We start from the raw sequence: 25,062 nt of genomic DNA, 5'->3' as shown, positions 1-25,062 counted from the left end.
ATCACAAAAAATGTACCTGATTTTGAGAAGGACCGTCCTGTAGCCATGATTAAATCTACCTAACGAACAGCTGTAGAGAATTAACAAAATGAGAATTATCTGGTTTATGTTGATCTAGATTTATTTTTGCAGAACGATGTGATGGAACTGTAATACAGACACATTATCAGAGTATATTTTACAGGATATTAATAGTGGTTCTTATGTGAATAGATAAACTTATTTTGGCTTATTTACCACCAACATCTAAATTAGTGACAAAATCAAGGCAGTGTGGGCAGCAGAGGAGTAGAAAACATGTTGCCATGATGTCATGACGGCTGCATTTAAAAAGAAAATACATAACATAATAAAGCGGATCAATCATATTGGGCTCTTAGGACGTTTATTTTCTGTGGCTTCAGTTGGGATCATTCAAGTGGGTATATTTGCTCAGAAGATTTGTGCTCATGAGAGATACTGGTTTTGAAATGCCAGTTGGAAGCAGCCTCAGAGTCTGTCCGTTCTTGATTAAAAGCTGTTTTCGCTGTCTACTTTTCTCTTTGTGGAGCTGAGCTGATACTAAAAGGTGTTGTGAAAACACTGCAGACCTCTGACTGGTCAGTCATTTATCTCAATCACAGGGTTTCTGTTTCAGAGAGAGCTTTCCACCACTCCCTCTCTCAGTCTCTCTCTCTCACAGGTTTGTTCTGTCGTTCTTTGTATTTACTGCTGCATTAGTTGGATGTGATGAATGATTGAAAAGGAGAACTGCAGAGGAGGAAAATGAAACAGAAACTTGGAGTGTCTGTCTGTGCAGTAAATCTGTTGAGTGTTTGATGGTTGTTTATTTGTGCTGTAGAACATAACCGCTGTGAAACAATCAGAAAACAACGTTGTATTTCTGTCATTCACAGTCTTTCTCTCAGAGAAAGTTTTCCACCGCTGTCTGTCTGTCGCTCACACAGTCGCAGAGCCCAGAAGCCCCGCCCCACTGCGGCAGAGTTGAACGGCTCACTGATCGCTTGTTTATTCAAAGTTTATTAATACTGATCATGTCGTGCGTCCGAATTGCACCAAATTCTACACTGCACTCCCTTTGGTCCTCAGCAATACACCTGCCAGGTATGAAGTAGATCGGACGAACGGTTCCCGTGATATGCAAAGGACATACATACATACAGATAGATAAGGATTTCTTGCTGTATAGTTAGATGACGTATAATAACCTGTAAGCTGCCTGGTTGCCATGGCAACAGTAAACTGGCTCTGCGGGCTCTGGCTCTGTCTACAGTCTGTTAACCGTTAGGAGAAAACAAATAAAAACAAAGAAAATATACACTACAGAACACTCCAACATTAAACCCTACACATACCAAGCTAGCACAAACACCTCTAAAAACTACAAACAACATATGCTACAATGCATAACGGCACACAAATAGAGAACTTTCGTTACTGACAAACTGTATCAATGCTTATGTGACATTTACCCACCTAAAAGAATAAATGGAAAACGTGATAGTGAGTCGGCTGGTCCTCAGTGGCTTTACTGGTTCAGGTGTTAACCGCTAACTGAAGAACGCAGCGCAAACCTGCAGCTTATATACCTGCAGGCATATACCTGCCTTTTATACTCAAATTAGAAATGCTTGAAATTGAATGGGGGGTGTCTGTAAACATGCAACAATAAAGTGCATACATATATAAAATAACACATGTGAATATGTGGGCAATTAGATATAAACATCGTATGTGTCACACTAACACAGAATACACAAAGTTGGCTGTAACGTAATAACGTTAGCTTAAAAAATATAGAAGTAACAGTAACATAAAAAATAACATTATCATTAAAATTTTAAATAACATTATGATTCAAAGTTAAGAAAACGTTATCATTAAACATAAAAAAAGTAATGTTAGCATTTTTCATCATCATTAGCATAAAAAAAGGAAAAAATATAAGCGCTAGCATGAAATTGGACTGAGTGAATATAGGCAAAGATTCAATCATAAGACACTATGTCAATACAGGATTTAATCAGTATTATTGATCAGCTACAGGATCATGACTCTGCACAACTTTCTCTGAAAAGTTCTAAATGTAACAACGTGAAGCATTTTCCATCTGAAGCCTTTAGATTACACAGAAACACTGAAACTACACATCGAAGTGATCACCAAAGTATTGATCACAGAGTCTGACAGTGTCATTAAACAGCCTTAAACACAAACTGTCTGAACTTAAGACAAATGTTTCTTCCTGCAGTTTCAGTGTAAAATCGTCCAACTTCTGGAGATAAATGAACGTTTTTTCCCTCCAGCACAAAAACAACTTTACATCTTGATCTTCTCAGAAGTTCTCAGTCATTCTGGTTTGTTTTTTGTCTCTGCTCACTGATGACGTCGCTCAGAAACTTGTCCCTCCAAACCCAGTGCAGGTGTTGCAGAGTGTTCGACCAATCAGATGTTTCTGCTCTGTGTGCATTCAAGCTCTCTGTCTGTTATATTACATAAGTTAGAGTCATCAGCCGACCTGTGGTGTGATGACAGTACATCCATAAAGGAAATCACTTCCTGTGAGGTAATGACGTGTGGCTCTATGTGGCATTTGTGCACCATTTACCTTCATTACAACGTCCCAGCCAATCACAGCGCAGCGTCTTCTGGCTGTTTGAGCTGTTTTGTATTACAGAAGATGGGAGACGAGCTCCACAGAGCAGATACATTGTGAAACTGCTGCTCTCTTGTACTCCTTGATTTTTAATTTTCCTTCCCATTGAGCTCCGAGCCGATCAGAGCGGGACGGAGCTGACAACCCCTCCTCCTCCTCTTCCTCCTCCATCTCCTCATCCTACTCCTCCTCCTGCAGCTGATGGTGCTGGAAACCAATTTCAGCTGCAAATCCATTTGTTCTGCAGCCGTGTTGTTTGAATGCTCCGCTGCAGACGGACTGCATGTCACTGTCACTTCCTCTGAGGTAATCCTCTGCAGGGAAGAGGAAGAGGAAACAGAGGAAGCTGGCACACAAGATGGGAGAGATTACTCAGTGTGTGTTATACGAAAACAAAGTCTTCTGTGTAGAACGTTTCCTGAAGAGAGGGGAGGAGGTGCATACATGCTCATATATGATTGTAGGCTGACATCAATGTCACTAATCAGACTTACTGATGTTTAAAATAACTTCATTATTAGGTGGCAGTAGAGCTCACTATCTGGCAGCAGCAGAGCTCAGTATCTGCGGCAGTAGAGCTCATTATTAGATGGCAGTAGAGCTCAGTATCTGGCAGCAGCAGAGCTCAGTATCTGCGGCAGTAGAGCTCATTATTAGATGGCAGTAGAGCTCAGTATCTGGCAGCAGCAGAGCTCAGTATCTGCGGCAGTAGAGCTCATTATTAGGTGGCAGTAGAGCTCATTATCAGGCAGCAGTAGAGCTCAGTATCTGTGGCAGTAGAGCTCATTATCAGGCAGCAGTAGGGCTCAGTATCTGCGGCAGTAGAGCTCATTATTAGGTGGCAGTAGAGCTCATTATCAGGCAGCAGTAGAGCTCAGTATCTGTGGCAGTAGAGCTCAGTATCTGGCAACAGTAGAGCTCATTATCAGGCAGCAGTAGAGCTCAGTATCTGCAGCAGTAGAGCTTATTATTAGGGGGCAGTAGAGCTCAGTATCTGGCAGTAATAGAGCTCATTATCAAGTGGCAATAGAGTTCAGTATCTGGCGGTAGTAGAGCTTATTATTAGGCGGCAGTAGAGCTCAGTATCTGGCGGCAATAGAGCTCATTATTAGGGGGCAGTAGAGCTCAGTATCTGGCAACAGTAGAGCTCATTATCAGGCAGCAGTAGGGCTCAGTATCTGCGGCAGTAGAGCTCATTATTAGGTGGCAGTAGAGCTCATTATCAGGCAGCAGTAGAGCTCAGTATCTGGCAGCAGTAGAGCTCAGTATCTGGCGGCAGTAGAGCTCATTATTAGGTGGCAGTAGAGCTCAGTATCTGGCAGCAGCAGAGCTCAGTTTCTGGTGGCAATAGAGCTTATTATTAGGGGGCAGTAGAGCTCAGTATCTGGCAGCAATAGAGCTCATTATCAGGTGGCAATAGAGTTCAGTACCTGGCGGTGGTAGAGCTCATTATTAGGCAGCAGTAGAGCTCAGTATTTGGCAACAGTAGAGCTCAGTATCTGGCAGCAGTAGAGCTCAGTATCTGCAGCAGTAGAGCTTATTATTAGGCGGCAGTAGAGCTCAGTATCTGGCAGCAGCAGAGCTCAGTATCTGGCGGCAATAGAGCTCATTATCAGGCAACAGTAGAGCTCAGTATCTGCGGCAGTAGAGCTCATTATTAGGCAGCAGTAGAGCTCAGTATTTGGCAACAGTAGAGCTCATTATTAGGCAGCAGTAGAGCTCATTTTCTGGCAGCAGTAGAGCTCATTTTCTGGCAGCAGTAGAGCTCAGAATCAGGCAGCAGTAGAGCTCATTTTCTGGCAGCAGTAGAGCTCATTATCAGGCAGCAGTAGAGCTCAGTATCTGGCAGCAGCAGAGCTCAGTATCTGGCGGCAATAGAGCTCATTATCAGGCAACAGTAGAGCTCAGTATCTGCGGCAGTAGAGCTCATTATTAGGCAGCAGTAGAGCTCAGTATTTGGCAACAGTAGAGCTCATTATTAGGCAGCAGTAGAGCTCATTTTCTGGCAGCAGTAGAGCTCATTTTCTGGCAGCAGTAGAGCTCAGAATCAGGCAGCAGTAGAGCTCATTTTCTGGCAGCAGTAGAGCTCAGAATCAGGCAGCAGTAGAGCTCATTTTCTGGCAGCAGTAGAGCTCAGAATCAGGCAGCAGTAGAGCTCATTATCAGGCAGCAGTAGAGCTCAGCATTAGGCTTCATTGCTCTACCTATTCATGATTTATTCTTTTCTTTGGCCCAACAAACCCTTTAAAAACCCTTATTTTTGTGTGTGTATCATAACAGATGACCAGCTCTCCCTGAACACTCTGGTGAACTCTGGTTAAATCTCCAAATAACCATCTTTATGGGCATTACTGTCGGTCAATTACACCCAAATATAAAAGCATTTTTTGTTCCCGGGGGGCTGCTGGGACGTGACGTCGAGGTGAAGTCATGCGTGAGCTCTGTTAGCGGGTCACACGGTCACAGCGCTGCAGCTCAGAAGGATGTTTGCCGCTCGGCTTCCTTCCTCTCCGGCCTTGGCTATAAATACACCACCGAGAGGACGACGGCCGGCCGAACACCAACACGCCGACGAGAGGATGGATGGAGACGTAAAGCTGCCGATATCACACCAACACTTCCTGCTCACACTTCACAATAAATGCATTTTAAAACGAAGGCCGTCGCAGTCGTCGCTCCACACAGTCCTTCTAAAACTTAATCAGTAAAGTTTCCACACAGCTTTTTGTCAGAACTGAAACAACTAATCCATTAATTGATTAGTCGATAAACAGAAAATGAATCAGCATTCATCGTTTCCAGCTTCTTGATCGTGAAGATTTGCTGCTTTTTCTTTGTCGCATGAAAACAGTTTTTGTTGATTGATCTGTTCATCTTCATTTATTCAGTGAGGTTTGACTGAGAGTCGACTGGAAGCTGCTCAGTGCTGATGTACCTGTGATTAAACACACTGGACGGTAACAGTTCAACCGTTGTGCACTTTTACAGTTATTACTATGTTTTTAAGATTTTTTTAGAGTGTCCTGGAAGAGGGATCCCTCCTCCTCCTCCTCCTCCTCCTCTTCTTCCTGAGGGTTTTTTTTGTGAGTTTTTCCTGATTTGATTGTCTAAGGACAGAGGATGTTGTATTGTCTGAACAAGAAGAAAACGCTGACCTGTTTCTTTCTGGCTCACTTCCACTCAAAACAATGATGCTGATGAGTTTGACGAAGCTCCAGCTGAACTTTGTCTCCTCTTCATTCAGACAGGAAGTCTCCGTCTGTCCTCAACGAGTGACTCAAATATCTCACATCACATGTTCTGGCTTTTCTTTTTTCTTTATTCTGGGCAGTAAATACACCACAGACGCCATGTTTGGTTACTACTTTTTGGTAACAGAGACGCTCTGATTAGCTTTAACTAGCTGATATCACCTCCGCCGGGGTGTAAGAGCGCACGTATAGTTATGGCGTAAAGGCTCATGTACGTGTGTGGAACTGCAACTAATGATCATTTTCATTATCAGTTAATCTGCTGATGATTTTCTGAATGAATCACTTTATCTTTATAAATGTCAGAAAATAGTGAGAAATTCAAATTCTCACATTTGAGAAGCTGCAACCAGCAAATTTGGGTCATTTTTGATTTAAAAAAAAAAAAAAAAAAAAAGACTGAAACGATAATTAGATCATCAAATTAGTTCACACTTTATTTTCTGTCAGTCAACTAATCATTGCAGCTCTGAAGTGCAAAACACACACACACACCAGCCGCTTTGTGTAGAAGGTCAGTTTTAATGTGACAGTCGTTGTACATGTGTTTGGCTGTAAATGCACAGCGAAGGATGTGATGTGACGCCTCTGCAGCACGTGCATCATCATCATCATCATCACCGCCGGAGCGGCGAGTAATTCTCCCGCTCTTATCTTTCCGCTGCCTTGTTCTCGCAGCCCATTTCCTTCACTAATTAAGTGATATTTTCCCCTCGCAGAGAGGCAGACAGATGTGCTCATCTGCTCGTGGCTCTGCTGCTCATCGTCATGTGTCTTTGTAACGTTTGTGTGCAGAGGATTAATTCATATCTGCTTGTTCACAGTGTTTGTACAGCTTCTGCAGCTCTGCACAGACATTACACATAGTTAGTGGGTAGTTAGTGTCACCGCTTATTTGTCTGTTTATTCTGCAGGAGACAGAAACGGTGTCTGTATGTGACACGATAGAGCCGAACAACTGAAACTATCCTGTAAATGTTCCTGTTCTCTCACCGCCAACTCCAACCAGAGGAAGTGTGCATGGTTTGTGCTCGTCATGATTATTACGTGCATTGTTTAGAAGCTTGAAAGCATATAGAGGAGACATGATGGAGACCAGCTGAGATATTCCAGCTGAGTCAGCATGACGTCCTCAGAGGAGACGACCTGGACAGTGTGACGACCCCCTCCGAACAGACTCTTACCTGCAGGAGCCTGGTGGGCGGAGTCGGGTCGTCAGGAGGATTCAGCTCACCTGGACTGCCTCCAGCTGCCATTTAAGCTTCATTTTAAGTTTCATTTATCTTTAAGTTATGTACAATAAATCTGTTTTTAGTTATAACTCATGTGTGGTCTCCCCTCCTTTGTCCAGCCTTGAGCCGGGTTGTGACATATTGGGGGCTCGTCCAGGATCAAATGAACCACTTTGGTAAGATGAAATGTAGCCTCTGTGGTAATTTGGCCCGCTTTTGTTTTTGCTACCTCCTGTGATGATGGGGGGGGGGTTTGTCAATTTGTTTGTAGGCACTTGGTTTTTAGAAAGAGTTTGCCTACCTGGTTACCAGTTTGGGGAGTATCACACATGAGTTCTGTTCTGTTTGGTTGAAATTTGGTAAGTGCGCGTCTATTGTGCATTTTGGTTTAAGGTGTCTGTTGTTACTGGAGAAACCTAAAACCTGTAATGAAGAAACAAACTGATACGATGATACACAACAGACACTTTGTCAAATATATAATGATTAACTGTCAATATAGTGATATTTATCGATTGATTCATAAACAAAATAACTTGCAGTAACTGGCAGAATTATTTAATTTTGTATGTTAATAGTTTGACCAAGTGGTGTTGCCGTACCTAGCAGCCTCCAGCTTCCTTCGTCTTAGTGTTCTGCCGTGTGCGTCTCGTTCACACTCGGATCGGAGCGGATTTTAGTTGTGACAGCTGACTGTTCTGCCGTCATGTTGGTGATATCAGAACCATATGATACATCCTTCCAGACTTCTTCTCATGTTAAAACAACCTGTCAATTAGAATTAAGAAACATCTGCAACACCGACAGGCTCCCAATTAAAACGTTTTAATTATGAAGCTCATTCTATCTTATAGTACAAGTGAGATAACGCAGCTGCACACAGCGTCACGTCTCTGCAGAAAACATCTTCAAACTAACGTTTCAATCTCATGTTTCCCTGGAGGTCGCTCACAGACGTTTACATGTCTGCTTCTTTTTATGCTCCAAAAGGAACAGAAACTGTCAATGAACTCGCTTGATGTCGAGATTTGGAGGTTTGCAGGCGTCCGCTCCTCTGCGACTACCCATAACACCCTGCTCCTCACAGAGACTTTGATGTGTATGTTGGGAGCAGCACCTCTCCAGTGCTTTGTGTCTGAATAATGCAGCTGGAGGCTGAAGTTACACGCATGACAAGTGTTACTGCAGCCTGCAGCAGCCCGGCCCGGGTTTCTGTGACCCAGCTCGTTCCTTCGTCTTCTTTCACACTCTTCCTCCTTGTCTTTTTTTTTTTTTTTTTTTTTTTTTTTTGTCTGTCGGTGTGAAGCTGCCCTATAAGGAATGGCATGCACACCTGCTTGTTTTTCAGAGCGGTGGACGTGAATGCCACTCCGAGCCACGCCTCAGCGCCGTAACCAGGCTTTGTTTCACCAGGCAGTCGGCCAAGATTTCTCCCTGACATGAACACACTCTCCCCCCTTCAGCCTGACGTGAACCGGGCCCTGCACACACACACACACACACACACACACACACACACACACACACACACACACACACACACACACACACAAAAACACTACAGGTTACACCGCAGCCTGACTGATAGCGCAGTACCGCGGCTGATACTGATATCTGGTAACGATAGCAGGGTCAAAACAGATCAGAAGTTTATGCTTGAGAGTAGAGAAAGTTATTCCTGGAGCGAACGGTGTGTTTCACATCCAGCTTCTTCAGGTTGACTCGTTAAATAAAAGCAGAAGAGACGACACAGACGCTCCTCATCTCTTTATTTCCTGTTCAGGTTGCATCTCCTCTCTTTTCCTCCTCCTACTGATTTAGACGTTTCATCTTTCTTTGCTTGTCTTTGTTGTTGTTGTCAGTTAAGCCTCTCTGATGCTGATCGTTACCTACAGTTTGACACTGGTGCGTTGATTTAGAAATGCAAATACCTGCGTAACAGGTGTCTGGTTTTACTGCCCGGTAACTAAAAGTTCATCCAAAACCTTCCAGCCAATCAGAGTGCAGAAGTTTCAGTTTATACAAGTCTGATTTGTGTAGAAATCTCAAGAAAAATAACTGAAAATAACATTCAAACTCAAAGTTCTTGTCCTGTGATGAGACGTTTTGTCAAATTAAAAAAGGGAAAATATAATAAAACATTTTGTATTCTTATTATCATCATATTGGCACCAATGTTAAAGAATGTGTCTCACACAGAGATGCATCTCCTGTTGTTCTAAAAACAGTCAAATATTTGACCCATTAACTCTTTGTTGCTTCTGAATAATTGAACTTTACCAGAGAAGCATAAAACCAGTTAAAGACTCATAAAACATCAGAGAAAACAGACATGACTCATATTTAATTAGAATAAAACAAAACTAAAGAGAGTCTGTAACGCTCTCCGCCAGCGCGTCTCTGGATAACGGCGCTCGTAAGGCGACACGTCTTTGCGGTTGTGAATCATGTCCCGCTCGCGGCGCCCGGCGGGGTCGTCTGGAAGGTCGCGGATCTGATTTGACATTTAGTGTTAGTTGGCAGGATGTCTTGAAGGGAATCACAGCAGCAGCAGCAGCAGCAGCAGCAGCAGCAGCGGCGGCGGTCAGACTCTCGACAGTGACGACTGATTCAGACAGACAGATGACCTGATTCCCAGTTTGACCTGCATCTCTGCTGTGGTTTTTCTGAAGGTTCGTTCCATCCAGAGGAGGTTAAAGTCGACGTGGCTGGAAAGACGAGAGCAGAAGTCTTTCTTTCTTTCTTTCTTTTTTTTTGTAAAGCTTTGACCTGAAGGCAGCACACAAACATCTGATCAGTGTGTAATCAGCAGCGTCCTTCATTAGTGCTCGTTAGTGTCAGTATCGACCCTCCTTCATAAGTTTGTGGGTAAAAACACAATTAGTGGTTGTTTAACTTACAGCAGAAAACATGGAAAATAGAGAAATGGACATTTATTATTGCTACAAACAGCAATAGATGAATAACTTTATGTTTTACAACCACATGTGTAATAATCCTCCATTCAGCTGCGATTAGGATTTGATATTTTGTACTTTTTTAATAATAAGTGTGACTAAAATAAATAAAGTTATTTCTTAATTCAAATATTAAAGATTAATGACTCCAGAGAAGTTTGTCATTGAGCTGCATCTAAAGACATTTAAACTGTAAACAACCAGCCGGCTTGTTTGTTTTTAGTGTTTTTAGTGTTTTTAGTGTTTTTAGTGTTGATTGTTCAGTTTGTTCAGTCTGATTCAATCCAGGCTGATTATAGTTTAAAGTAATTGAACTATATCGGAGCTCTAATAGTCGTATTAGAGGCATATTTGATGATTATCGTCATAATACAGTTTACTGTGATATTTATGGCCACAATTATTGTGAAAATCTGATGTTGGCATATCTGTACTTGTACTTAACGTCGGCTGTATTTTATTTTTATATTTATTATAATTATCGTATTTTAACGAGGTCACGTAAACAACATCATCAAAATGAGACATTGGAACATTTTTATTATCAGATTACTGCAACTCTCTGCTTACTGCGCTACCAAAACATCTTTAAATGTTTCCCTCCAGACATTTATTAATAAAAATACTCTGTTTGCTGACTTTAAAATTACTTCATTCAACATTATTATTTATCTTTGAACTGTTTACTGCAAACTTCCATCATTTGCATCTAAAAGACCAAAACATGAGGTGATTTTTTTTCATTTATTCTGCTGCCAGAGCTTGTAGATAATGTAACACAACATCATCATTGTCTGGCTTTTATGACCTTTGACCTCCGTCATGTTGGAGGTAAAACACTGTGAAGTAGTGGGAGTCACACACACACACACACACACACACACACACACACACACACACACACACAGACCATTATAAGTGTCAAGCGTAGGTGGAATCTGGGAAAAACACAAACACACCCAGTGAATTCCTGTGTGTGTGTTTGTGTGTGTGTGTGTGTGTGTGTGTGTGTGTGTTGGTACACTGGGTGCTGAAATTAGATTGATTTAATGAGGGTGTTTATGAGAAGAGATAATGACGGTGATAATATTGGATAATAACAGCAGCAGGTTTCTGCTCAGAGTCAAGGAGGAAAGTTCAAACACACATTTCTCTCTTTTTCTCTTACGATACTTAAACAGAACATAAAAATCCAAATGTTTTTTTTTTTCTTTTTCAATTTATTCGTTGTGTGGTTCTGTACTGGAATGAGAGCTGCAACAATTAGTCAATTAATCGATTAGTTGATTGACTAATCTGCTTCTCACTCCTGAGGTTTTGCTGCGTTTCTTTGTCTAATGTGATAATAAACTGATAACTGTAAAACAAGCTATTTAAAGATGCTACATTTGATTTTAAGGATAATATAAGAGGCATTCTCACTATTTCCTGACAAAACGATTCCTCGATCTATTAAGTAGATTAATAAATAAAAAAAATAATCCTTAGTTTCGGCCATAGACTGTATAAAATATGGACGTAGTTACCGTGACGTCACCCGTTGGTTTCTGAAGAGCGGTTTTGAAGCTCAAAGCGAGCCGCTCCGGCCGTCGCCATCTTGGCAGTACGTGACGCTGCCTAACTCCCAGCCAATCAAAAATGGGCAAAGAGGCGGGCCTTAATGACTGAAACAAGCCACCTAGCGGCTGGCGGACCTGTCACTCAAAGCAGCCATGTCCTTCATTATGCAGAACTTTACGGCTTAATAAAATTTAAACAGGTGAGTTATAAAAAAATTCACCCCCGTACAGTTGTCATGAAAGAGGAAATTATCTACAGAGACCAAAACCGTTGTTTGTACCAGACTGTAAACATGTTTATTTCTGCTGTAAAGTTGGACATTTTAACATGAGGGTCTATGGGGATTGACTCGCTTTTGGAGCCTCAAGTGGTCGTTCAGGGAACTGCAGTTTTTGGCTTCATGTTTCAGCCCCGGAGGTTGCTGCTTGGTTTCAGCCAACCTGGAGACGTTCTTCTACAGGTAACATGAGGCTGAAACTTATTCATATAATAATTAATAAAATAATTAATATTTCAAGTGTAGTTTTTAATTTATTTTATACAATTGGTTACAGAGTTGAGGAGGATTTCTGTTGTTTTCGTCTGACTTCTGGCTCAGTTAAATGTCTTTACACTGTTTGTCTTCCTCTTATCATCATCATCATCATCATTATTATTATTATTATTATTATTATTATTATATGTCACTGAGCAACTCTTGCTCTCCTATAAAATAGTGTTGTTGAGAAATTTTGGTTTAAAAAATTAGAATTTTTCTTTAACCGTGTCTGTTTCACACCTCTCTTAGTTTAAGAAACCATCTTACCGTCTGAACTGGTCTTCATATGTGGAGTTTATTTCCTCTTTCCTGTTATTTATTTGATGTTCATGTATTGAGAACAGTGTGTACAGTAAAAATGAGACAAAACATAAATGTTCCCTGAGGAAGAGTCTTCATTCCTCTTCTTATCCTCCTTCATCCTCGGCGGAGCAGATATGAAGGTAAAGTCTTGTGTTTACCTCTGCAGCCAGCCAGAGTCTGATACTCATAAATCTCTGTTTCTTACCGCGGCTCTGCACTAAACCTCCAGTACGACCAAAAAACAGCCAATTTCCTCCAGTTCCCGAGGGGGTCGAGGCTCCGGTCCATGAATAACAGAGCCAGACTAGAGGATCATCTTCTTCTGGAGGAGATATATGAAGAGCTCTCAGGTGATGTTTTGCTCTCTGATGTATCAGCAGATTCTAAGTTCTCTGAGACACGTTAAGTCTCAAGTTATTTGGGAAAGTCCGAGTCGTTCATGTCAGGTCTCAACTCCTGTCACGGCCCGTCAAAACCAGTTCAAGCCTCCAAATCTTCATGTTATTTGTCTGACGTTGTTAAGACACAAGTTATTATGAACTCAACAGCTACGTTACAGGTTCCCATGATATTTATTGTGGATGTTTGTGATGAGGATGATTCAAGGGTTTAGTTTCGGGCTGCAACTGTTTTCATTATCAGTTCATCTGCTGATTATTTTCTCAATTAATGGAATAAAATAAAATGTCAGAGAATAGTCAGAGTCCGTGGTTCCGTATTCACTATCAGTTCTATCTAACGCTCAGGTACGTCAAAGAAATTGTCAAACCTGAGCGTTAAATCAAAACATTTGCTTTAATAAATAACAATGATTTAATTATCAAAATAGTATAATTAGTATAATAATTGTTAATTGTTGCAGTTAGTTCAGTTACTATCTAACTATGAGAACTGACTCGTGCTGGTTTTTTCCTTTTGTAGAAACAGATGAAGCTTCTTCCGTTTCTTTATTCTTCCTCCTCCTCCTCTTCCTCTCGGCTCTTTATGTTGTTCTAATTAAAGTCTCGTCGTCTTCAGAGCTTGTCGTCGACTCTCCCCCGAGGGGGAAGAAGAAGAAGAAGAAGCGAGAGGGCAAGCGGCTTTGTCACTCGGGCTCCGCCGCTATTCCCTGTTCTTCCCTTCTTCTTCTTCTCTTTTCTCTCTTCCCATCTCTGACTCCGGCTTGATCTCTTTTCCTCTGGGCATCATATCAGAAGACTTCCTCCCCATCATCCTCTGTCTCATTTACACCTCCCTCCCTTCCTCCTCCTCCTCCTCCTCCTCCTTTCCTTTCCGTTCGTCTTTTCTCCTTCATTGTAAAAGCAGAGCGGTGGAGTCTGGCGTCATCGTGATGCCAGCAGCAGCGGCAGCGGTGGCGGTGGCGGTGGTGTGGGAAGCCCAGATGTGCCAAAGCTCCTTTTTTTTGCAAAATAGAAATGAAGAAAGAAGGGAAGCGACATGGTGATGAGCTTTGTTTTCATCCTCCTTCATGATAATCTTAATATTTTATACGTCTGTGGTTTTCTGCGTGATGGAAAACACCTCCAGGGAAACTAGAGACTGTCGGGAGACGTACCGCGTCTGTCATTTAACTCGACTCAGATAATTCAATAAAAACCACATAAAAGCCATTCTGCAATAAATCCAACTGTCATTTAAACGCCTTAACCGAGGCCAGCGTTCTCTTATTAAGCTCATAATTGGACTTATTGTAACTCAGTTAACACTGAATGACATATTAGAGTCTTTTTACACTACAAGCTAAATCTGATTTGGTTTGAGCTCCAACGTTATCGAGCGATCGTCGCCCAAAAAACTATTAAAACAACCACAACGCTGCACTGGGTGACGTGTTCCTTCATCACCATGAACATACATACTGTAGTCAGAAATACTCACTAAAGCACAAGTAGAGAAGTGAAAGTGTATCAGCTTTCTTTCTCTACTTTAACATCTCAAACTCTCCAACATGTTAAACTTAAAGATTAAAATGACATCTGTAGTTTTCATGTCATTCAGCTGCATCTGTACAGTTCTCTCTCTCTCTCTCTGCTCTAGCAAACAGGGATCTCAGGTTGCCATGGTGACCTAGCATCTGTTTTGATGAAGGTTTTGTTTCCATGGTGCACTGATGTGATGTATGTTGGCTGTACAGCAAACTACTAACACACGATGGTGTACAGTAGTCTGACCTTTGCCCTTTCAGTGAGAGGTCAATATGCCTAATCCTAACTTCATAACAGCAATTATGATCTTATTTTAGCCATAATCCTCCTGATGGGGCTTCCTTAGTTACACTGGAACACCTGACATGAATTCACTTGTGAGAGTTAGTTTCTCATCAATCATAACACCCAGATTATTGTTGGAGGAGCCGAGTTGGATGTAATGTTGTGCTGAACAGATGGACCAGCTGGGATCAGCAAGAGGTCAGTTATAAAGAAACGGAGCAGATAGAAGGTGGTGTTTACAGTCTGGATGGGTGTGACTATTGATTACCTGATAACTAACCAGACACCTACACGATTGATCTTTTTATCCCTTGTTCAGTCCTTTTTCCTTGTATGTAGCGTGTCTGGATTGTGAGCATGTGATGGAAAACATGTGGTGCACGTCCAAGACAGCATTATAAAAAACGTACCAAAGAGTTGTGTCTCGTAGTGATGAACCTACAGAGAATTATCAGAGACTCTGCAGCTCCTCTCGGCTTTACGGAGCTTTATAGTGAGTTTCAGCTCATTGATTATCTGTCCGGCTGCAACTTCACTGTTCTGGTTCACTCTCAGCGCTCTCATAGCGTCGTTTTGGGCCGCTGTACACTACCTGCTCAGCACCAAACAGACACAGTTAGCTGTAGACAAGCTGGTGAACATAGTGGAGCATTAAGTAGCTCCCTCAGGAGATGGTGGAGAGTAAAAACAGAGCTAAAAGAGAGTGAATATTGGACTCACATTCACCAGGTGGACAGAAACACGACTCCAAATGAATGATAATGTTGCTCCGTAACTGCTGGATGTGGAAATAAAAGCAACTGTTTGCTAACAAGTTCAACATATCGACTTAAAAGCTGTTTACTGCTTGTTTCTGATTAAATGCTTATTGGCCATCGGCAGCTCCTACCGAAAGCCTTATCAGTGAAATGGTATTGTGGATGTGACAGTTCGTCCCCGAGAGCAAAGACTGAGCTCTCTGAGTGTATCAGCCAGACCTGCCCCCCCCCCCCCCCCCCCCCCCCCCCCCCCGACCCCCGCTAGCCCTCCGTCTGCCCCCTCGCCCAGCAGCTTATCCTCCCCTCCACGCTCTCCCTCTCATCTTTCCGTCTCTTCATCTCCTCCTCTCCGGCTCCCCGGAAGAATAATCCCCTCGCTGCTCCAGATTTAGACGGCGGGAAATCCCCCCCTCCCACAGGACTCTTCTTTGTGTCCCAAAATATTGCAGCCGTTTGCCGCAATGCTAATGCGGCTTCGGCGAGGGGGGTCATACGAAGTCATCAGGCATATTATGTGGTTTGAGGTGGTGGTATTAGGGGGTTTGGAAGGTGGTTAAATGAGGTTACAGAGGCTGGAGTGACTGTATTATGAAGTGAAAACAGCAACGGTGTGACCTCTGCTGTTGAAGTTTAGAAGAAACTCACATTTAAAAGTCAAATTTTGATGTTTTAACTCGTTTCCAGCAGATGACACGTACTATAAATCACTGCTGACCAGCGTCCAAATCATACAGTCAATCTTGAGATTCACTCAATGAAAACCAGCTTGCAGAGACATGAAACCTGTTGGAAACAGCTAATGGTTGTTGCAATGGTAATACAGTGTACAGTGCAGACATGTTATTATAGAGCAGGGCTCTCAAAGTCTGACACTGTAGCCCCCAATCAGACAAACCAACACTCCCCGGAACAATTTGATATTGTGATAACTGAGTTTTTTGTCAGTATGTCAACTGGTTTTCAACACAGGACAAATTTGAATGGATAAAGGAGATTCTGAGCATCAATCATAATTAAAGCTGCAAGCAGCGTTGGTCGGGACCTCGCACTCTGGCCCGTCAGGATCAGATCATTTTGCTTTTTAAAAATGAGGGATATTTCTTACAAGTGTGGTGTGCTTTTATTTTGAAAGACTGATTGACAGGATGAGAATTTTCTGCAGGGTGAGACATGTCTGTCTTGCTCACACATGTGGCATCAAAATGATGCAAGTTTTGGGCCCATTCACTTGAATTTCAATTAGTAAACTGAAAACTCTTGATGAGTTTGTGTGTAAAACAAATTATTTTTCTAATTTTCATCAAGTCTGTTTTTAGAAAAGTAAAGACTTTTAACCCACATGACCTGGTCAAAGTTTGATTTGAATGGAGAGTGTGAGTGAACCCACACCTTTTTGAACATTTACTGCTTCCACATAGTTTTAGATACAGACTTTATTTGAACTTTAAATGAGTCACGAGACTTTGACCTACAAATCTTGAATTTACATGTTTTTTCTATCTTTTATTGTTTTTGAGATATTAGAGTGTGAGTTTTAAAGTCTTTTCTTGCTCCTCCTGTGATTTTATAATGAGTGTGTATTGCGGAATGTTTCACAGCACTGAGGGAGTGACATCACCAGGAGCAGTTGGAGAGGAGGATTTTAGAGAACGCTTCTTGTGAAATCTCCTCATAAATCCCATGACTTTGGCCAAATCTTACATTAAAAATCATTTTTTAGTAGGAAATTTCGTGGCGATTCCATTGATACAGGTTTGAAAGTGGTCAGACTTATAGTTTAGACGTCAGAAGCCTCTGTTTGACACAAAGTTCATGCCCATAGATTGCCTCCCCATTGTTTTACATTGCAAGGGTGATGTGGCACTGCAACTTTGAGGGCTTATTAAATCCAAACCGTTCGAGTTTTTAACAACTTTTTTTCAGCACAGTGTCATAAGTCATCTATTAAAGTTTGAAGCCGATAACATTAATGCCCTCGGAAGAGATAGCGTTTGTTTGGGGTCCAAAATTGGGGCAAAGTCTTATTTTGAAAGGCTGATTGTGGACTTCCTGTTGGATTTAGGTCAGGGGTGTCAGCATATGATTTGTAGGTCTTGATGAGTGAAATAATTGAGTTTTGGTTTGATCTTTCTACGACATTCCTACGGGCCATGGCGGCCATTTTTGTTACATAGGTGGCGCTAGAGAGCACATTTTGGCACTTTAGGGGTTAATTTTTACATTTTATCAAATTTTTCACCAGACTTGATGTGCGTGCCAAATTTGGTGAGTTTTTGAGCATGTTTAGGGGGTCAAATTTAGGGTTTAAGTGGCTTAATAATAAAGAAAGAAACAAACAAACACAAAAAACAATAGGGTCCTCTTCCTTAGGTGAGGACTACTGTTTTACAGTAGTCCTCTGCCTTCTGGGCTCAGTCCCTAATAAATATTGATAGTGCAGCATGAAAAAGGTTCATATTAATGGATGTTTTCACTCCTGTTAATATTCTTCGCTCCCTCTCTTACTTTGATTTGGGGAGTTCCCATAACGTTGCCATCAATTCAGTGATTTAGCTGTGAGCTACAACTTGAGATGCTTTTTTTGCCAATATTTATTCACATTTTGGCAAACTGTCTCCATTAAAAGTCTGCTGAATCAGCTGTTAGCAGCTCCTGTTTGCAGTGTAACACAACTTTCTCAACCTTTAAAACATGATGGTTCTCAGGTAAGTTCTGCAGTTATAAGGAGAGTCGGAGAGTTTCTGTGATTTCTAAGCAGATTTATGGATGTTTATTTTCGATGCACATCAGATATAATGGTATCCTCGGGAAGCATAAATCATATTAAATCTATAAATCTGTGTTTCATGTCTTTGTGTTCATATTTGAGTTATGACTCAAAGAAGGAGAACAAGTTTTGATGTCTCTTCCATCGTCCGTCCAGACTTCATCACGGTTAGTTTCTGGTTGCTAAGTGAAAGTCAACATAGTTTTTTTTAAACCCTGACGACCACAGAGTTGTCACATCATAAAACATTTATTTACTGGTGTAATAATCACACACCAGTCAGGTAGATGAACAGTTACTGACTGTTCATCTACCTGACAGGAATTCTCCAAACTCCAAACATCTTCCACCAAAACGTCTCGGATGATGAAGCAGCAGCTGTTGAAGATTTATAGATCATATTAGTCACTGTAGTGATTTGTTCTTTGTGATGAGCTGCTCGGCTGCGTGTCGTCCCACGCTGCCCGTCCAGCAGGATGGAGGTGAAGATACCGACTGCAGCAGCAGCAGCAGCAGCAGCAGCAGCAGCTCCTCAGTGGTTTATAATGTGTGGGAATACACAGCAGTGGATATCGATTTTATACAGAAATCAAATCTGCCTCAATAACTCCTCATTCTGCAAGTTATGGCCTTCATCTTCATCCCGACTCTGGAAACTTAGAGCCTCAAAATATGAAATAAACACAGATAAAACAGAGACGTTAAGAGCAGCAAGTAGTATATACAGTATAACAGTATTATATACAGTATAAAGGTATTATACACAGTATAACGGTATTATATACAGTATAACGGTATTATATACAGTATAACGGTATTATATACAGTATAACGGTATTATACACAGTATAACGGTATTATACACAGTATAACGGTATTATACACAGTATAACAGTAGTATATACAGTATAACAGTAGTATACACAGTATAACAGTAGTATATACAGTATAACAGTAGTATACACAGTATAACAGTAGTATATACAGTATAACGGTATTATATACAGTATAACGGTAGTATATACAGTATAACGGTATTATATACAGTATAACAGTATTATACACAGTATAACAGTAGTATATACAGTATAACAGTAGTATACACAGTATAACAGTAGTATATACAGTATAACGGTATTATACACAGTATAACGGTAGTATATACAGTATAACGGTATTATATACAGTATAACAGTATTATACACAGTATAACAGTAGTATATACAGTATAACAGTAGTATACACAGTATAACAGTAGTATATACAGTATAACGGTATTATTTACAGTATAACAGTAGTATATACAGTATAACAGTATTATTTACAGTATAACGGTATTATATACAGTATAACAGTAGTATATATACAGTATAACGGTATTATATACAGTATAACAGTATTATACACAGTATAACAGTAGTATATATACAGTATAACAGTATTATTTACAGTATAACGGTATTATATACAGTATAACGGTAGTATATACAGTATAACGGTATTATATACAGTATAACGGTAGTATATATAGTATCTTTCTTCAGACATGCAGCCCTTTACATTAATCTGTTGGCTTCATGTCTGAATAAACGCCCTTTTACATAAGTCATAATGGCAATCTCACAAGATCAGACCTTAAACATTTTTAACACTTTTGAGATTAAATACATCATTTATTATCTCTTCATCTCTTATCCACAAAGAAAATAAAAATAGTTCAATCAGTTGTTGAGGACAATCTGATCAGTTCTCTGTATTTTATGTTTTCACTCACACAGCTGCATGAATGAATAAATGAATATCCAGCTTTACATGCAGCAGGCGAGCCAACAGTGATGAAACTGAACGTCTGGTCATGCAGCGCTTTGACTTTATAAAACAGGCAGAAGCTGCAACTAACGACTGTTTTAATTATCTATTAATCTTCTCATGATTTTCTCTTGAATAATTGATACATTTTATTGTCTTCCAAATGTCATAAAATAGTGAAAAGTGCTCATAATCATTTTAATGTAGTCAAACTGCTCATTTCATTCAACCAACAGTCCAAAACCTGAAGATTTTTGAAGAGTTTACTAACAAATATGACAAAAAAAACCCCACATAAAATCCTCACAAGTGAGAAGCTGAACTGAATGTTTGATATTGTTGCCTGAAAGATGATTAAAAGAATAAATCAGTAGTTGGTGATTAATTTCCAGTCAGTGGACTAATTGTAATAATTAACCGACTACAGAATTTGCTCTCTAATAATGTTAAATGATGAAACTGGTATGAAAAAGACATTTTCATCATTCATCAAGACTTAAACAGCAAAATAGGTTTTAAAATCCATCAGTGATGCTACTAGGAACTGTCTTCTTCCTTTTATAACATTTTTAACTCTGTGCTGCTCACTAAATGTCGTGCAAACATTAGTGTCTCTTTCTTGTAAATGTCCCGTCATGTCTGAATAAAGCTGTAACGAACATTAATGTAAAAGTCTTGTGTGTCTGAATGACAAAAAGCATCAGTTTAACACACAGACGAAGCCAGAAAAATTAGGTACTTCACGTCTGAAAAGGTCTTGACTTTAATGAGAGCTGTACTTCCTGTCTGTGTGCTGTTTCCTGTATCGAGGGCAGCTGAACGCTGACACACTTTAATCTTCCTGTGGACTGTAATCCCTGTTATCTTCAAGAACACAAAGTAAGACTCTGTAGCGCGACATCCTTCACAGCAGGCAGACGGCGGCTCAGTGAGGAAGAGACGGAGGAAATCATGATTATCAGGATGAAATGTTCACTTTCTATAGATTAATCCCGACAGTCTGCTCCAAATGTTTTATTATAGTGAACAAACAGAAAGTCAACCAGTGAGTTTCAGCTCAACACAGATACAGAATCTGTGAAATATCTATAATATCAGGATCATTTCAGTTACATGTGGACTTGTTGCTGACAGTAGAGCTTCAACAGTTAGCCGATTAATTGATTAGTTGATCGGCAGAGAATGAATTGCCAACTATTTTGATGAATAAATAATCATTTTAGTCATTTTATAAGAGAAAATGTCCATATATTTGCTGGTTTCAGCTTCTCTAATGAGGATTTACATGATTTTTTGTTGATTAGACAAAACAAGACATTTGAAGATGTTTTTGGCTCGAATCTGATGGCTAAAAGAGACTAAAACATCAAGTTTTCATTGAATAAAACTGAAATAATAACAGTTTTCTTTGACTAAGATGAGACTAAAATGTCCAGACGTTTAGTCAACTAAAGCTTGACTTAAAAAAGAAGGATGAGGTTGATAAATATCATTTAAAAAACTAACGAGGACATTTGATGCAGGACAAATTAAAAAGAATAGCTGACAAAATGAACACTACATGGAGAAGTGTTGAGTTTGTATTAACTGAGGAAAACAGGAAATTAGAACTTAAAAGCTGTTTTTTTTTTTCTGTTACTGAGGTACATAAAGGTCCTGAACACTGTTTAGAGAATTCAGAGTAATGCTGCTTCACGTAGGCAGAACAAGGACAAAGAACAGTCAACCAGCTGACGAGAGGTGTTGAGCCATGTGTTGTTTTTACTGGATTCATTTTAAGTTATGTTACATCATCAAGTACCTGCTCAGTTTGAAAATATGTCTGCAGCTTCATACTCTGAAATATCTGCCAGCACAAAGTGATATTAAACATTCTGGTGAATCAGAACCATAAAAATATGAATTTAAAACCTTTTTGAGAAGCATTATTATAAGTTAAGAAGAGCTTTTTTCTGTGCAGCTTTTATGAATCAGAGCAGTTTCTTTTCGCTGCTCCCTCTGTGATCAGATGTAGAGCACTGACTCTCCTCTAAAAAGGATAAAAAGTCTGATGGTAATTTTTAACAAGTGGGTTATAGTTTTTCCTGCATTTAGTGTAAAGGCAGCTCTGAGTGGAGGTCCTACCTGCCGATTCAGCAGAGGAATAACAACCTTTTTACAGTTAATAAAGATTTTCCATCTGTTGCTCTATCTGGCAGATCTTTCTGGACACACAGGATGTGGTGTGTTTTATATCTGTGGTTAGTTTTGAATAAACAGAAGAGAAAGAAAGGACTTTTTCAAGCCCGGAGTTTGAGTTTACTGCTCACTACCAGCACTGCAACTAATGATTTTCTCAATTAAACATTTAGTGTAAAAAAAAAAATGTCCAAAATGGTAAAAAATGCCTCTCACATTTCCTCAAAGCACAAGTTGACACATTAAGATTGATTGTTGTACTTGTTTACATGAACATGAGATATGAGACGCTCAGTTTCCAACGTTTTTTTTCTACTTTCGGCCTGAGCCGAAGTCGGCTGGTGACACCAGTTCACTACTCTGCTCCGCTAACATTACTGCATATTTCCATTGTTTTGGGGGTAGTCATGCCAAGCCATGACTCCATTACGCAGCAGGGAAAAGTAAAAATGAGTTGTTTGCCTGTTGGAGGTGTGCTAGTCGTCTGCAGCTCTTCATCAAACATCATCATCACTGTGGCTGTTTCTACTTGTATTATTCCTCCCTGATCCAAATATCTCCACATGTTGTTGTGTCGACTGGTTTTTAGCACCGCTAACAAAGCTTCGCTAATTCAGTGAGGAACACATTTCATTTCCTGTAAATTCTTCACAATAAAGGTCTCCTGTTATTTAGTCATTTAAAAGCTTCTAATATCTTTAATATCTATCTACTGCTTATAATAATCCAAGCAGTAAAGCAGGAAATGTTGGGTTTGCATCGGCGGTAACTTAACACGACTCTCCCCTCGGCAGGCTTCTAGAAGGCAGGCCAATCAGAACAGAGTGGGCTCACCGGGAGGGGGACCTTAAAGAGACAGGAGCTAAAACTGCCTGTTAGAGACAGAGGCTGAACTGAGGGACTGCATTAAGGGCCAGTATAAGATAAATAAGGAGTTTTTTGAACTGTGAGTCATGCAAAGCTGCTCTAGTGGAGTGAAAATATAGAGATTGAAATGAGCCGAATAGGTCCTCTTTGATCGTTTTGAGTCATTTTGTTAAAAAAAATGTTAAAATGGAACAAAAAAAGAAGTCCCACTCATTGGCCACCACCCCCCTCCATATTTGTCCACCCTTGTTTGTGGCCTAACTGGACTGGAGTGGAAACCAGAGTGAAAAGCAACACAATTGAACCTGAGAATAAAAGCAGCAGTTTGAGGTCTTGTGATTGTACAGATGTACCACAGCGTTGACCTCAGCTATGGATTTGTTTCTCTCCTCGCTGTAAGGCATTTACACGCCGCTGCTGAAACATGACATTCAGACTTGTCAGTAAAATCCATAATTATGAGGAAAGACGCCGCCGACGCACCACTGATGCCTTCCTACACAAAACCCCGTTAAACATCACCCATCCCACCTAGTTCAGACGCCATGGCAACAGACGATGTAGTCACTGCAGATGTTCGAACTGCTCGTCTTTACAGCTGCAACACGGTGAAGTTTGATGTTACAGATTCAGTGACCTTAAATCAGCTGAAAAAAATACATCATTTGGTTTAAAGCTACCAATGAAAATCTGTTTTGATGAAACTATTCTCAATAAAGCACAGCACTTTCAGACAGGAAGAGGAAACTGATTGTTGTATTTGAAATGTAGATAAATTAATTGATTGTGTCAGTTGAAGAGTTTAATTTCTTTCTGTGACTGTGTGTAACTATGAACACACGTCTGTTTACAGTTTAACCAATTTTCTAAAGGTATATTACACTGCAGGTAACCATAGCAACAGTATTGATGCTTCAGGCTCCATTAGACTTGTTCTGTCATGTCCACATTGGAAAAGAGATTAATTAGATGAATTTCCTTCCAGGCTAACAGTGTTTTGAGTTCATTTCAGGATCTTTTATAGTAATTGATTTATTGATTGATTTCTATTTATAAATCTGAAAGTCACTATTTCACCAGATGCTTAAAGGACAGCTTCTCAATTTTTTTAAGTCTGTCTTAAAACAACAGTCAGGAGTCCAAATGAACATTGAAACATGTTGTTCTTGATGTGATCATTCCTCCTGTTCATACTGACCATTAGAAGATAGAAATCATATCTGCATGAAATAAAATAAAATGATCCTTTGGTTGTTGTCAACTGTCTTTCACCTCTTTCCGTGTTTGCTGAAGTAAAGTGTAAAAGGTAAAAGTTGAAAATGTGTTTTTGAAATAACTCTTGATTTAACATCAACGTTGACCAGACGACATTTGTTGAACTCAGTTCAAGATAAAAAGAAAAAGAAGTTAATAGTTACATGAAAAACTGGCTGCATAGTTCAGTGTTTCTGTCCAAAACTTTTAGTCTCTTGTGACAAAAGTAAATCTAAAATCAGGGTTTATTTGTTTTTTGATCACCTTGTGAAAAACCTCAAACTTTCAACACACATAATTAAGCTAAGCAACAACTTTTCACGTGTCTTACTCCTCCCACCTGTACAGTTTCACCTTTGCTCCATGATATTTCACAATAATCCTGTAAATCAGAGGGAGGAAACAAACTCAGTCAGAGCTGCAGTAAGAGGAGGAGCAGCACTGGAAAGATAAGAGAGCTGCAACGTCACTCTGCAGAACTGAAACTAAGTTTCTCAGAGCAACAGCAGAGCTGCAGTCGAGTCTCTCCACTTCTGTCCAAATAAAAATTAAACTGAGTTCATCAAGTCTTTCTCAACAACACAGCAGAGTCTCTGCCAAACACTGGTGAGTACAACTGATCATATTTAATGTTTCAACAACCAGCTTTAACACAGCAGACAGGAAGTTCCACTCTTTTCATTTCATACTGACACTTGTGAAATTAGTGACAATATAACTAA

The 25,062-nt window shown here is 40.3% G+C and overlaps 1 protein-coding gene across 2 annotated transcripts in view; it reads left to right on the top strand.

The window, feature by feature from the left end:
* Nucleotides 1-25,062, top strand: part of strn (striatin, calmodulin binding protein) — a 65,146-nt gene that overhangs the window by 1,450 nt on the left and 38,634 nt on the right. The window lies entirely within an intron of this gene.

This window comes from Thunnus albacares, chromosome 3 (assembly GCF_914725855.1).
Source record: "Thunnus albacares chromosome 3, fThuAlb1.1, whole genome shotgun sequence".
NCBI classification, from domain to species: Eukaryota; Metazoa; Chordata; class Actinopteri; order Scombriformes; family Scombridae; genus Thunnus; species Thunnus albacares.
Note: the sequence above shows the minus strand (reverse complement) of the source record. Positions and strands in the feature narration are given on the sequence as shown.